This window comes from Halichoerus grypus, chromosome 2 (genome assembly GCF_964656455.1).
Source record: "Halichoerus grypus chromosome 2, mHalGry1.hap1.1, whole genome shotgun sequence".
In the NCBI taxonomy this organism is placed as follows: domain Eukaryota; kingdom Metazoa; phylum Chordata; class Mammalia; order Carnivora; family Phocidae; genus Halichoerus; species Halichoerus grypus.
Genome location: NC_135713.1, coordinates 36,492,288 through 36,507,336, shown reverse-complemented (window position 1 = coordinate 36,507,336; position 15,049 = coordinate 36,492,288). Strand labels below are relative to the sequence as shown.

The window sequence follows — 15,049 nt, the reverse complement described above, 5'->3', positions numbered from 1 at the left end:
CTTACAAAAAAATATACAACTAAGGGAAATAGTGTCATTTTACCCACTTCACTATGAAGAACTTGATAAAGGTTGATATCCTTCTTCAACATTGCACATCATGTTAAGGACAGAATCAAAGACAGAAACTACCTCCTACAATTCCTTAGCTCCCATTTTATCAGCTGGATCACACTTGGATCCAGCTACAACTCTTCCAAATGGTAGCTTTTTGAGCCAGAGTGGAGAGTTTCTTTTATGTCATTTCGCCCCCTTTTACCTCCACGTCCGCTCAGTCCTTGGTTAACACATGCGTCCCCTCCTCCCACCCCCCCCCCCAGAGAACATCACAGTTGTTAGTGTGGTAAACAGTGATATGTACATGCTGACAATGCTCCTGATCCTGGGAACCATGATTCCTATTGTATTGCCACCTTACTGGGTTGTTTTTATAGCTGGTTTTATTATCCCCATCTATTTATTCAGAAGGTGTCATTTTGAAAACATAAACCTAAAAATAAGAAAGCAGTTGAGGAGAAAAATAAAATGTGTGCTTTTTTGGGATAAGTTTAACAAACTGTGTATTTCAGAATGTTCCAGAATGTTTCCACTCTCCCAAATTTATTTCCCTGAATGCCCTCCCACCCCCACCCCAAGAAATAAAGATGCTGTAAACAGGAGCAGAGACCATCAGAGCTAGAAGGAGTCTTAGAATTAACCTGTGAAACATTTTCACTGTACAGATGAGCAAACTGAACTCTAGAGCAGGTGAGAAAGTGACTTGCTCAAATTCATACAGCCAGTATGGTGACTAACATAACGTAATAAAATCAAATTTTAAAAAATTTAAAATAAATTAATCAATAAAAAGGAAAACCAGCCTTGCTCGGCTCCTGCCTCGGGCCAGAGCTACTTTGCACGCTGTGCCGCTCAGAACAGGTGCTCAGTAAGTCCGTAGTGATTGATAGTGAGCCCATCGACTGTTGGCACTGCACTGAGCAGGGTGCCGTGGGGACGGAGAAGGGGAGTTCTGAGGAAGGAAAAGATATTTTTATCTCAAGGGAGGTTTGCTGATCTCATCATTGTTGGGCTTGACTCCTGAAAAGCTGGACAAATCCAAGGGAGCTTGTGAAAAATAGGAGGTATTTGTTCTGTTTTCTTAGCCATGGTTGTAAATATCTGCCAAGACAAGAATCATGGTTAATAATAATCGATCAGTCAGTCTCTCATGAAGTATTTATTAAATATGTAATATGTCTGCAGCACTACACTGCAGAAGAGTGAGGTGTGCCAGGGAAGACAGTGATTAAATGAATATTTTGGTTTTAGTATTTCCACCATGTACACAGACTTCTTGTCTGCAAAGTGAGATAATAACCTCACAGTTCTTTGAAAGAATGAAAGATAAAAGTGAGATTATGTAAATTAAGTAATTATTAAACTGTACTTGCTATATCAGTTTTTATTATTTTAAAAAGCTTTTTAAGTTAAAAAGAATTGTATATTTATAAAAGTATAAAATACAAAAGTGTCCAAGGAAAAAGGGATATACATTTGAATGCTATTTTGTGTGCAGTTAAATTGTTCAGGCTCCTTACTTGTGTCTGTGTTACCTTGGAAAACAGGCTGCCCGTGACACTTTCAAGAAAGATCTCACAATATTGTCAACCACTCGTTTTTATTTTAGAACTTCAGCTCGAAATTTTCATTCCGTACATACCTTCTCTCCCACGTCCTATGAAACCAACTAAAAATAGATGTCTACATTTTTTTGCGTTAGTTAAATATGACCCTTTTTTGTTCATTGATCTTGATTCTTTACTTGAAGATGCTTACTTACTCGAAAATTAGTACCACTTCGTTTTTCAGCCAACTGTGCATTTCTACCTAAGTCAGCCAGTTACTCTTTCCCAATCTAATAGCTAGAACATAAGCATCACGAAAACATTGTGGCATTTTTAATAGAATACAGATTTTTCAATCATTGAATTAAAGATCAGTGACAAAAAACAGGCTCTTTCAGTTTTCTGCTAGAAAACTGCTTCTAAAATTACTTTATATTGAGTTTAAAGTCATTATTTTAAGAGTGAAACTTCTGTCCATTTTAATCAATGTAAGCATTTCAAACTACATGAAAAATCAAATAATTTTCATTTTAATTTTTCAAAAGTGAATGTTTTATTACCTTAGTTTTTAAATTGAATATAAAATCTTTTATATTTTAAAATTTGTCTTCAGACATTTTTTTTCATTCTCCAGTAGTTCTCATTTATGAGATCGTAAGTTGTATATATACATATATATGTATATGTGTATGGTATGTATGTATTCAATATTTTATACTGAATTTAAAATTTTAAAAAGTTAATTTTATATATTACATATGCATATGTGTAAGCATAATATACATTTGTAACCGCACACAAAGAAAGAGAGAAATGGTGCTCCCTTTGGCAGCACATATACTAAAAGTGGAATGATGCAGACATTAGCATGGTCTCTGCACAAGGATGACAGGCAAACTCGTGAAGTGTTCCATATTTAAAAAAAAAAGAAAGAAAGAGCGAGAGAAAGAAAGGAAGAAAGAAAAAGAAAAAGGAAGGAAGGAGGGAAGGAAGGAAGAGAAAGAGGGAGAAAGAAAGAAAGAGAGAAAGAAGAAAGAAAAAGAAAGAAAGAAAGAAAGAAAGAAAGAAAGAAAGAAAGAAAGAAAGAAAGAAAGAAAGAAAAAGAAAGAAAGAAAGAAATTTCTCTCACAGGACAATCTCAAGGCTACAGAAATGGATCGCAGAATACAATACCCCATATTTTCAGTCAGTTTCCAAGCCATAATTGCTATGTTATTTCAAAAATGATTTATTAGAAAGTTATGTATACTAGGTACATGATAATTTCACATTTTGTTTGTTCAGTATTTGGGGGTTTTTAAAGGACTTTATTTGCTCATGGCACTTCATTTAATTCAACAGCCCGTATCTGGTCTCTAGTACATAAGGCAATCCCCTGCCTATCTGACTACTCACAAGCACACTGCAATGAAGAAACACAATGTCTGTTTTTATCACCTCTATTTTACATACACAAACACATTCACACATACTTTGGTTAGCTTATTTCTTCCTTACTTTTTGCCACTTTGTCTCTTTAGGTCTACTGTAGCTCTGCTTTCTTTAGAGATTTGATCTCTTTGGACCCTCCTCTGATGATTCTGGATCTCACAGCCCCCAGGGCCATGCTCTTTTCTTTCAGAATAGTTCACTGAACTGTAGCTGTGTGGGAATCGATTAGGAGTGCATCTGTAGCTTGGCACTCAGCGGGGAAGTCCTGCCAACCAAGTCATCAATATGTGCTCCCCCACAGCGGGCTCCTCTTATGTCCACTCGAAGGTTCTCTATCAGAAACATCAGTCAGAAGGCGCACTCTGGAGTTGGGACTCTGCCTTCCTGTATTTGGTCCTTTTCCTCTGATGGAACTGGAGCAAGCTCCACAGAAAATAAAGCTGAGATAGAAGCAAGAAGACTAGAAAAGTTAAAGCATGCCGTCTCATCACCAGTTGATGTGCCTATAAAAATTTGGAGCGATTACTTTGTTAATGACTTCACTGACGGTAAGCCTCCCAGAAACTCTGGTCAGAGGATCACAGTGGCTGGCTGCGTGAGGCTGGGTGGTTTCAACTTTCAGGCGACTCTTTGAACACAGTATTTTTATTTCAGTTTATATCTCCTGAGTTTCAACACGAATAAACTAAGACTCAAAGCAAATCTCGGCACACGGAGAGTTAGTAACAGTTCATGTGAAACCAGAAATCACCCACAATGTGTACAGAAGGTGACCCAGGCTCATGGAGAAACATTCAGACCTCTACAAGCCACTTAATAAAAAAAAAAAAGAACTGCATATTGAAAAGAGCTGAATACTGAATGGCATTTTTTAAGAAAAAGTTCTAAGTTTTGTCTGGTTTGAGGTTTCCCTACCATGGTTTTGCACAGATGTGACAAGGACTATGGATTTTACTAAGGGAGTATGTTTGCTCTTCACCAGTGTTGGTCACACGCACCTTGGAATCAAACTTAAGGGAAGAAAAACCCATCATGTCAAAAATCTTGGGGAAAAATTCAGTATATATGTTAAGAAGAAAAAGGAGTCTAATAGCTTTTGCAGCAAATAAATTCTCTGCTGAAATCATGCACAAAAGTTGAAAAAGACTCAGATAGCCCTGGTTTGTACTTCTTCATGTGAAATGGCAGGAATTACAAACAGAAATTAAGCCCTAAGTGTCCTCACAATTTGAGTCGCTACTTATTTGAACTCATAAAGAAATGAGAAGATGGAAGGTAAAATTGTGAGCTTATCAGGGGGAATCTACCAATAGCATTATAAAAATTAAATTTGAAGGGGAAAAAAAAGAGAAATTTTTACTCCTTAAATGTGTTTCCCTGGGCTTTGTGTTTTGGTGGTTGCTTTATTGACATTGATATTACTGGTTTTCTAAAATCCATATCTGAAGCCCAGATGTGAAACCCAAGAGCCTTTCAAAGTCAGTGTTTATCCAAGAGCTTTAAAAGCGCAGATTTTATGAATTTGATTTTATTCTAAGTCTGAATATTTTGAGTTCCTCTAGGCCTAGCAGCTAAGAAATAATTAGTTTAATAGATTTCTGCTATGACCAATCAGTCTAGCTATATGCAATAAGGGCCATTATGAAAATAGGAAATGGATATTTATCTTATTTAAAATCTAAATTATTTATTTATTTATTTATTTTTTCCAGACAGAGAGAGAGCACAGTCTGGGAAGGGGCAGAGGGAGAGGGAAAGAGAATCTCAAGCAGGTTCCATGCTCAGCGCGGAGTGCACTCGGGGCTTGATCTCAAGATCTTGAGATCATGACCTGAGCTGAAATCAAGAGTCCAACGCTTAACCAACTGAGCCACTGAGGCACCCCCAAAATTTGAACTATTTTTATAACACAAATGATTGAACCCAACATAAGTCTTGTCAAAGTTCATTTGTTCTTGAAAGTTGAGCTACATGGTTTGGTTTTAAGGATAGCAGCAAGGCATTAAATAAAGAATATAGGATCACTAAATTAAAAATGATTGCTAATGTTTAAGCATTCTAAAAAGTCGTGACTAAGGGGAGAACGTAAGTATTTTAGTGGCTATTTAGAGTCAATCTTACAAAGCCTTCTAGCAACTGAGGGAATTCTATAAAACTAAACATTTTGTCTTTGGACATAAACACATTTTGAAAATTTTAAGTATCTTATACGGAGGACAAACACATTGATTTGGATTTGTGAGAGGATTATGTTTGCGGGATGACTTAAACAGCACACTGAAGGATGAAGTAATTCATAAGGAAACACTTTAGAATATAAATACTATATCCAGTTTTAAAACATGCATAATGCACTGTACTTGTGATTTCATGATAATCATATTCACTTGCAGCCCTGATTCTTTCTTCACCTCGCATTCTCCTAATCACAGTACCATAGAATGAGAGGAACAGAGCCTAACCCCTTCACGTTACAGACGAGAAAATAGAGCTAAAATAAAATTTAAAATACAATAGGGCAATCCAGTGGGAAAATTCTCTAAGCGGTTAAGAATAATATGCTTAACATGGAGACCTTGATTTCTGTCATTCTCCTTTGTGATCAAAGTAACTCCTCTGTGCTGGAGATAAATCTGAAAGTACAAAGACAAGGAAATAAATAAGGAATTGTAAATCGAAAGGCGATGCAAAGAATATGCAAGTTATATTTTTGCTCACGTTACTTCAGATTGCCACAAAACTAAAGAGCAACAGGTTTGGTGTTAGTAACCTGAAATTGCAGCCCCGGTTTGTTCCTGTATTTGTTGATTGACTAACTTGTGCTCTCTTGGTCTCTGTTTCCTTATCTCTAAAATGGCATATTAATACCTTCCCTGCCTGGGTTCCAAGGCCATTGTGAAGAACAAACGAGACAAAGGATTTGAAAGGCTTTGTAAGTTCCAAGGCATGACAAAATGATTGTGCTGTTAGTGGTGGGACCACTTATAAGTTCGCATTGCTTTTGGTCAGACTTGTTGCCAAATGACACCAAATTGAGTTTCTGGAGGACAGCCAGTTGATAAACATTGAAACTAAGGTATGCTTTCAGTAAGTCACACCTGTAGCCATCTTTCACTGTGCAGCTGACAATTGGGCCTTGCTTCATATTACTTGGCAAACCTCACTTCTTCAAAACCCTCTCTGGAGCAGTATAAGGCTGCCGGGGCTTCCACGAATCCTCAGCGTAAATACCAATCTGCTTTGCTTTCGCATTTGTATGTTATTTGTTCATTGCATCTTAGCCTTGCAACCTTGCGCTGCACTGGTCTGCACTTTGCAAACAAAACAACAACATAAAAGAGTAAAAGCGACAAGTTCCCTATCAAAAGAGCTACTGTGGAGTAGCTTGCAAAAAGCAGGTAACCAATGCCTGTCAGAATGACAGGGAGGAAAGGCTAATATAACTGGATTCCTGGCTTACAAAGGAGTTAAAAATGAAACAGCGCCAGCTTAAAATCAATATGAAATTCTATAGGCAGCCTTTACAAAGAAATCAAGGCAAGCATAATATGATCTCGGCGCTCACTCTCGGGAAGAAACGATCACTCCATCGTGCAGTTCTAGCTAAATGCAAAAGCCACGTCCTCCTAAAAGCCCCCCTGAAATGGAATTACTGCAATCAGGCACTGTGGTCAGGAGGGCATGGATGAGATTGATGAGGTTATCAAGAGACAAATAAGGAGCGAGCCTATACAAATTGCTGAGCAGAAAAGGAAAACAGGTTCATGTAGCATATCATTAACAGTTTTCTTTCCAGGGATAGAATCAGATTTCTACTTAACCTATCAATGGGCTTCCAAATATGCAAACTCAATTAAACAAGAGATGGAAAGAGCACCACCATCCCACTCAGAATGTCTCCCATCAGCCAGATTTGGTTTTCTAAGTGATAGTCTCAAGCAGCCCTTCTTATCGGACTTCGGTGAGCGACAATGGACTCTCACGGCTCTACGGGGTAGTCCTGAGTGTAAAAAGCAAGGAAAGAAAATATAGGTTTCACCTACAGCTGCATGCATATGTGTTTTTAAAAATACCTCAAGGCAAATCAGAGACATTGAGTAGTTAAAGAATTGATATTTTTCTAATCCTTTGTCAGGGGTTCCTTGTTGTAGACCCTTTTTGAATGGTTAAAACTACCACTTTGGACAAAGGCTTTCTGAAGTAGACATAACACCAGGAGAAACCCCAGAGAGTACTCTAGTTTGGAGTCCTCATTTTAAAGCTAGCGAAACTAAGGCCCACTGAAACTCTGTGCCTGATTTCAAAAAGTTAACCCTGGAGTCCAGCCAGGAACCCATCTCCCCCAGTTACCTTGACTCTCAGCTCAAAGCTTTCTTCCTCTCTTGCCTCTTGTTCAGAGTTAACATATTTCTAGGTTCACCAAAGCAACAAATGATGACCATGAAGGCTTCCAGTAATTAACACATCTCTAGATAATATTTATAGAAATGATTGAACCATATTTCCACCGCAAAACTTATGAAACAACAGCAATTTTTCGAAGGAGGGGAGGTGTAGAAATTTTCCCATATTAAAGTTTAACTCCAGGTAAGAACAATTTCAAATTTGTTTTCAAGGTGCCCCAAATTTTCTTTTATTCCTTGAAAATGTATGCTCTTGTCAAATTTCCAAGTGCTTTATAATATTTCCTTGAGCATGATCTTAGGAACCCAAGGCTGGACTGCTTGTTATGTCCATCTTCATATATGTTTATCAATATAGGCATCAAGAAGACCTAGAGAAGTAGCTTTTGCTGGTACCCAAATTAAGAATGTGGCTTATTTCTTTACCGATAGCTACCCAAGGGGGGGGGGCGGTTGAGAATCAAGTACCTTGATCTAGTGCCTTGATAAGCAAGGCAGTACCAATATTCATGGAACCCCTTTATTTCTAGAAAAAAAGTAGCCAATCCAATTTATTGTCTCTGCCCTTACAGCAGAAGAGCAAAGCAACAACTTTCCTGTTCTTCTAAGTCCCTTGTATAGTATCTGAGGCCTTCTTGGAAAGCAAGGTGAGGAGAGTTGTGGTGCAGAGGAGAGAGCACGCATAGGCTGGAACCACATAAGCTCAGAGGAGCTCACAGTGGAAATGAAAGCCTGGGGGAAGATAATCAGGGGCCTCCTGAATAAAATATTCCCCATATCAGATATTGGGGATTCATTTATAGAGGTTTTCCCACAATTTCTCCTACTTTCTTTCATTTCCTCTGCTTTAAAACCTCTTTTTCACCCATACCACGAGTTTTGGGTATGATATCTCTACTATTTTGGAAGTGACATATCATAACACATTAGCTGAGTAAAGCCGAAAATCAAATTAGCTTAAATTGAAAAGCAAACAATATTCATTTTTACATATTTTCTAGAACTGAATAACACATGTATTTTAAAGCTTTATTCTAAAGGCTGTTTATATCATAGTTAATAATATTTGTGATATATGACTTGGGAGAGATGAGTGTGTTTTTTTTAATTGCAGCTTCATGTTTTCCTGTAAAGACGATTTTGATAAGTGATCTTCTTTGAAAGTTGGGAATGTAGGGGAAGATTAATCTAGCCCACTAGAGAAACTAAAGTGGCAAAAATTGATTAAGGCATTAAAATATCTACAGTATGCTTAGAAAATATGAGCTGTCTCTAAATGGTCCCAGTAAATCACAAACCAAACTCAAAGGAAGCAGTTAAGAAGAGCTTCCCGAGTAATAGAAAAGTTTTCAGGGTAAAGTATTTTGAAACTGTCATTTTATTTTTATATACTGTGCGATTACAGAGAAATATTTATACAGCTGCAGCCCAGTCTTTTCTCCCTAGCTTTTCAGGGAAGAAAAAATATCCCTCATGCATAGGTAATACTTAGAACATAGATGATCATCTAGATATTTTGTATAGCTACATATAAACACACAAATGTATGTTATACTACCTGTGGCCAATTATGTGATGTGATGGAATATAAGGAATCCTTCAAAATCCACTGCCACAGAGATTGACTCACAAGCCCCTTATCCCGCCTAAAAATTCCCAAACTTTGTGTTTCTCTTCTAGGATCTAGGGGTGCACGGGTGGCTCAGTAGGTTGAGTGCCTGCCTTCGGCTCAGGTCATGATCCTAGAGTCCATGATCCTGGAGTCCTGGGATCAAGTCCCATGTTGGGTTCCCTGCTCAGTGGGGAGGCTGCTTCTCCCTCTCCCTCTGTCCTCCTCCCCCCACTTGTGTGCTCTCTCTCATATAAATAAAAGTTTAAAAAAAGAAATAGATTCTAAATTACTTTATTGAAAAATAACGTCACTTGAGAAAGAAACACAATTAAAAGACCTTGTGAAGATAGGCAAAACCATTAGCATTTCTTTTTATATTTGCATATTGACCATATTAGTCTGCTTGGATCTAAGGAACTATTGAAATTTGGTTTTGGAGGTGGAAAAGATTTGAAACATTTTTTTTTTTCCATGAGGCAAACAGGTCATGTATGACCTCACAGGGAGAAAGCAGAAAAGTAGTGAGCATTTGGGGCATTTCAAAGTAGGTCAGAGCAGCCTAAAAATAGAATTGAAATAGAGTTTTCTCACTCGAACTGGGCTCACAGTGGCTCTCTCAGATCTCTTGATTTAATTTTTCCTTGGTTTCATTTGAATCTTCTCACATATTCCTCATGAAAAAGATTCTAAATATTTTACCTTTCTTCAATCTCCACATACCCTTCCTCTCTTTCACTGTGAACAGATTAGCCCGTTACTTACTTTCCTTTGAAGAGCAAAACCACTGCAGTGATTTCCTCCTCTGTACTCAGGGCTCAGCCCCACTTACAGAGCAACCCTTCTTCCTTTACAACGACCTGACCCCCCAGTGCCTTTCAGAGAGACCCTGCCTGTTTTCACCTCACTCTCCCTCATGGTGAGCTTCTCCCTCTTTGTCCACTACCTTCAATACCATACTTTGGAGAAACATTTTCCTATTACTCAATCCTGAAGTTCTTCTCTATTCCACAATTTTCTTTTTATCTCATCTTTCCCTGCTAGACTTTTATAATAGCTATATTTACTGCCTCCACCTTCTATCCAAGTTTTCCATTCTGGCTTTAAAATCTTCTTTTCCCACTTATTAGCCCAAGAACGCTAAATAATATCTTTGATCCATGAGCCAACTGATTTGAACATTTAATAATTTACCTTTTGTCTATATGAACTTCTTCATAAAGTGAATATGCTAAAATTCCCCCATTGATGTTCCTGAGTTTAAACATTGAACTGGCATAGTGAGCTCAGAGGTTTCATCAGGCTGAGATGGAATGAAGTTTTTCTCGAATACTAAAAGTAACCTTCTATTACAGTGCAAAGAATTTAAAGCACTCTGTTCCAACTGTCTTCTGAGAGAAGCTTCTGCACTAACCACATCTCAACAGATCTGAACAGGTCCAAACATGGCCCTAATGGCTCTGTTTCTAAGGTTGACACAGAAGACTGGTCATCCATCTCTTGACATCAGCTGCCAAGAAGCCAGAAACACTGTAGTAAAGTGGGCAGACTATACTTTCAGTCAGACTCAGCAGAAAATGCATTAAATTTTTTAAAGTAATGTATTTTTTAATGGATCATAGAAAACCCAATAAGAAGTCCTGGGAATCAGAATTATTTGTCACGACAGGGAAGACTTGGAGCCATAGTTACCTAAAGAATAATTTCAGTAAGAGGACACATAGAGGCACAAATTTTTCTGGATACTGAAGTGAATTCTTTTCCTGGGTCCACAGCTATGTGACAATCTCTGTATGCTGTACAGATGAAAGAATTATGCCTGGCTGCATGCTCTGTGTGTGTGTGTGTGTGTGTGTGTGTGTGTGTGTGTGTGTGTGTGTGTGTGTGTTTACATATATACATATGTTTAGAGACTGCCAAGAAAAAAATCCTTTGCCTTCTGACCGATTCAAATTCTCTTCTGAGTAGTGTTCTTGAGATCCATTTACTCTGCCTCTTGAGGAATAATTTGTTAAAATAGAAATAATGTATAAACTGATCAGTTAACAAAGAGGAAATTCTTTATATCTCCAACTACATAGGTGAGGGCTCACTGGATTCGGCATCAAGGCTATTTACCAAATGTCCTCCCTCTGATGGGCTCATCTGGCTCGCAGTCTAACCTCCCACAAGAGCAGCAGGGCAGCCTTCAGGCACAATTAACGTACTGCTCATTCAAATGTCTTTTTATGTTAGTGAGAAAATGCTTAAGAAGAATTTAGGATATTTATTTCTTCATCCCCAATCATTGTTTCTCTTTCTAAATTGTAGATGAGCAAAAATATTGATAAAATTTCCATTCTATTAATTTTCCTGAAAAACTTCCATCATAATACCAACATTGCAATTAAAATAGCTAGAAATTATCACTACTAGGTCAAAATCTCTCAAATCATCGAATCAGAATGTTCTTTAGTATCCTTATCCTTGAACGTTTCTGTAAACAGCTTAATAACGTATTTTTGAATGAGTAGGTACAAATATTCCTATCACAACAAATATAAAGATAAATATTCTCCTCTGTACTGGTAATAGCATGGAGGGATATATTTCATGGTCTAACTCCCATAATTCAGAGTTATCCCTAAGAAATTAGTTCACATGTTGGTTATTTGTGGTTACAAAGGAACTTTCGGTAGATGTCAATGATGCCAAAATCACACTAACTTTATTTTCTTCATCTTTATCTCTTATCATCACCATCATCATCATCCTCTTACTTTTGTTTGCTTTTCACGACAGTTTGCTTGTAAAGAATACACTGTTATTTGGTCTATATCTACACTTTTGGTTCCATTTATTTTACCAAACTGATCTGTTACTAATTCAGTTAAAATTGGAAAGCGTAGGTGTTTTGAGAAGAGCACACATCATATTTTAGATGTTACAAATTTTAAAATCTGTTGATTGATAAATTACTTCGTGCGAGTATATTTCTTAATTATTTTAATGCTGAAGGATGGAGTCTAAGCTTCTATTAGAATATTCTATAAAAATAGAAGAATATTTTATAAAAATCACCAGTTTCAAACACCCTCAAATGGCCCTCATTTATTATAAAAGAGCATACAGTGATTTCCTTTGAATATGAATTAATTCTAGTAAGGATATAAGAGGAAGTAGCAAAATTCCCTTATTGGTCATACTTTGAATCAACTACCTTTATAAAAATAATCTAATTATTATACTTAATGTTTTATCCGTTGTTTCCTGATGTGGGTTCTAACTTAAATATATTGACTTTCTAAGAAGTATTTTCTATATTTCATCTCAAAGACCTTTTAGATAAAGAGATATAACTAAATCACATATAAATTATCTCTATAGTATCTGAAATATGTTCCAAGCCAATTCTAGGAAGTTTAGAGGTCTTTGAAAATGACTAAATACCTGATTTAGTAGCAGACATTTCTATAACAAAGGTAAAGAAAAATACGTTTGTTTTCACATATAAAACTGTCAGCTGACTACACACGTGCTGTCCATTAGTAAATACCAAAAATTACCATAAAGAGTTCTGATTTGCTTGATTAAAATGCAATTTCATTATTCACTTGAGCATTCATATTCTTTTTTTAAAAAAAGATTTTATTTATTTATTTGAGAGAGAGAGAGCATGAATCAGGGGAGGGGCAGAGGGAGAGAGAGAAGCAGACTCCCCGCTGAGCAGGGAGCCCGATGCGGGGCTCGATCACAGGACCCTGGGAACATGACCTGAGCCGAAGGCAGATGCTTAACCGACTGAGTCACCCAAGCGCCCCTTGAGCACTCCTATTCTAATAACATAAATATTAGCTGATGTGGTGTTGTCATTAGTATATTTTAATATTGCCACACACCGTCAGGACAAAACAACTAAGTTTTTTGTCGAGGATGATAAAATTGAAGGACTGTCCATTCTGAAAACAATGCATCTAAGAAGTCCTTGAAGCAAGTTGGACAAGACTGTCAATGGCTCATGGGGATATTTTCCTTTCTCTTTCCAGCATGTTTTGTTTATTTTCAGAGCAGATGTTTCATTACCACAGGGAGGGGGGTGGTCTTGATGCAACCCCATCACAGACAAACAAATCAATGCCGTTACACTGTCAATTCCTGGAAAAAAAGGGATTCTTTTTTCGCTCTTTAAAAGACCCTCTGGTAACCTAAGAGAAAATGTTCAACTAGAGGCTTTATGCTTCCTACTAAGTAAGTTCCCTGCTTGGAGGCCAGCAGAGAGTGTCACCTCACAGGAAGTGCTCCTGTTATGTTTGGTTGTTTCTCTACCTTCGTCTTCGGGATGGCTCCAAAAGTGCATTGTCACATGCCACCATATGTAGGGCATATCATATGTCATGGAAACAACTGTTAGCACTGACTGAGGAGGGAAAGACACTTAATTGGGGTGCTGAGGCCTTTTCATCTGTTTGTTTTTCAGTTTTGACCAGCCAGCATTTTATTATATAAGCGAAATGTTCCATTAGGCACATTTGCTCCCATTCGCCCAACCCCACCTCCCCACACCGCACATCCTGGTCCCCCTCCTCACCCTCTGTGCCATGAGACCTTTGACTGTACTTCTGTAAGGAATCATTTGGGTTTGGCCTCTCTCCTGGGAATCTCCACAAACAGCTAATTTTATTAAAAACACATTAGGACAAAATATATGAAAAAATCAAGGAAGTCACTGATGGGTGCTTTTACGATGTTGTTGGTAAGTTTGACTTATCAATTCACAAGATGAAAGATGTCTCTGCAACTCCCATTTTCCCCCCTAACTACACCCCCAGAGTGAATCCAAGAAGAGGTCTGGTTTAGAATGCATAGTTCGTTTTTAGCTTAATGGTGAGAAAGACTTTTATTGAGAGATTTTTTGTTGTTGTTGTTGATTTGTTTTTTGGTTGGTTGTAGGGTTTTTTTGTTTCAATTTGGGGTGTGTGGGGTTTTTTTGTTTTTTGGTCTTTGGTTTTTGGTTTCACTTCTGCCACTGAGTTGTCTGCATGGTAAACAATCTTAGTACAGAGGTTGAAAAAAAAATACAATAAAGCTTTGAGAGTGAAAATTGCCTAAATGCCTCACGAGAGGTTCAGGCTGGTAATGACAAGAAGACACAAACCAATTGTTTATTTTTTCCTGCCTCCAGCAATATTTCTAGCTTACCACATATCTTTTTCATATGGATGTGATTTTTCCCCGATGAAAAATATATGCTAAGAAGAAGAACGTCTGCAATTAACTAAAATAAAAGAGCAAACTACAGCATGTGCTCTATACTGCAATAAAGGCAAAAGGGCTCTTTGTGAAGAGACGTTGCTCCAGGAAAATTCTCTTCTCTAACTGTGATGCATTTGTTTCTATTCTGCATCGTGAACCTCCTGAAAATAGAAACTTTATGTTTAATTGATTTATTTGTAATGAATCTGGCTGGGGGTAAAGACTCTTTGAAGCTGATTGATTACTGCAACAAGCTTAAGATTTCATACCACAACAAACCTTTTTGTACTAATAAACAGTGGGACAATAAAGCTCTGGGGCATGGTGTTTCCCTTCACATTAAAGTGAGGATTTGCAACTTAAGTATGTGAGGGACATAGTTTATGTGCTCCCAAGAAGCAGACATAATGAACTATTTCTTTTAATGGCAGATTATCCCTGTTTCTATTTCCTGGAGTGAAGACCTCGCAAATTGATGTATCTGTCCTCTGAGGTTTTCAGAGAGGCATTATGGCATTTTAAAATATTAATATGAGAGTACATTTAGCTGAAAGTAGCTAGTCTAGGAGTCTCATGTGGCTGCAATGCGGGTCACCAGAGACCTCCTGTCTCTCAAGGCAAATGATTTACTCTAAGTGTATCATTAAGATACACTTTTTGGGAATTTATGATGGTGCTTTTTCACCAAGTTATACCTTTTCCATAAAAATTTAAGTATTTTATGCTATTTTCCCTCACTCTTATTCCTTAAAAACCTGGTCAGTGTCACG

At 37.5% G+C, this 15,049-nt stretch overlaps 1 non-coding gene across 1 annotated transcript; it reads left to right on the top strand.

Moving 5' to 3' along the window:
- Nucleotides 1-2,420: 2,420 nt before the first annotated feature.
- Nucleotides 2,421-2,524, top strand: LOC118519364 (U6 spliceosomal RNA). The gene has a single exon (XR_004909135.1). It is a non-coding gene; the product is annotated as a U6 spliceosomal RNA (small nuclear RNA).
- Nucleotides 2,525-15,049: the final 12,525 nt, after the last annotated feature.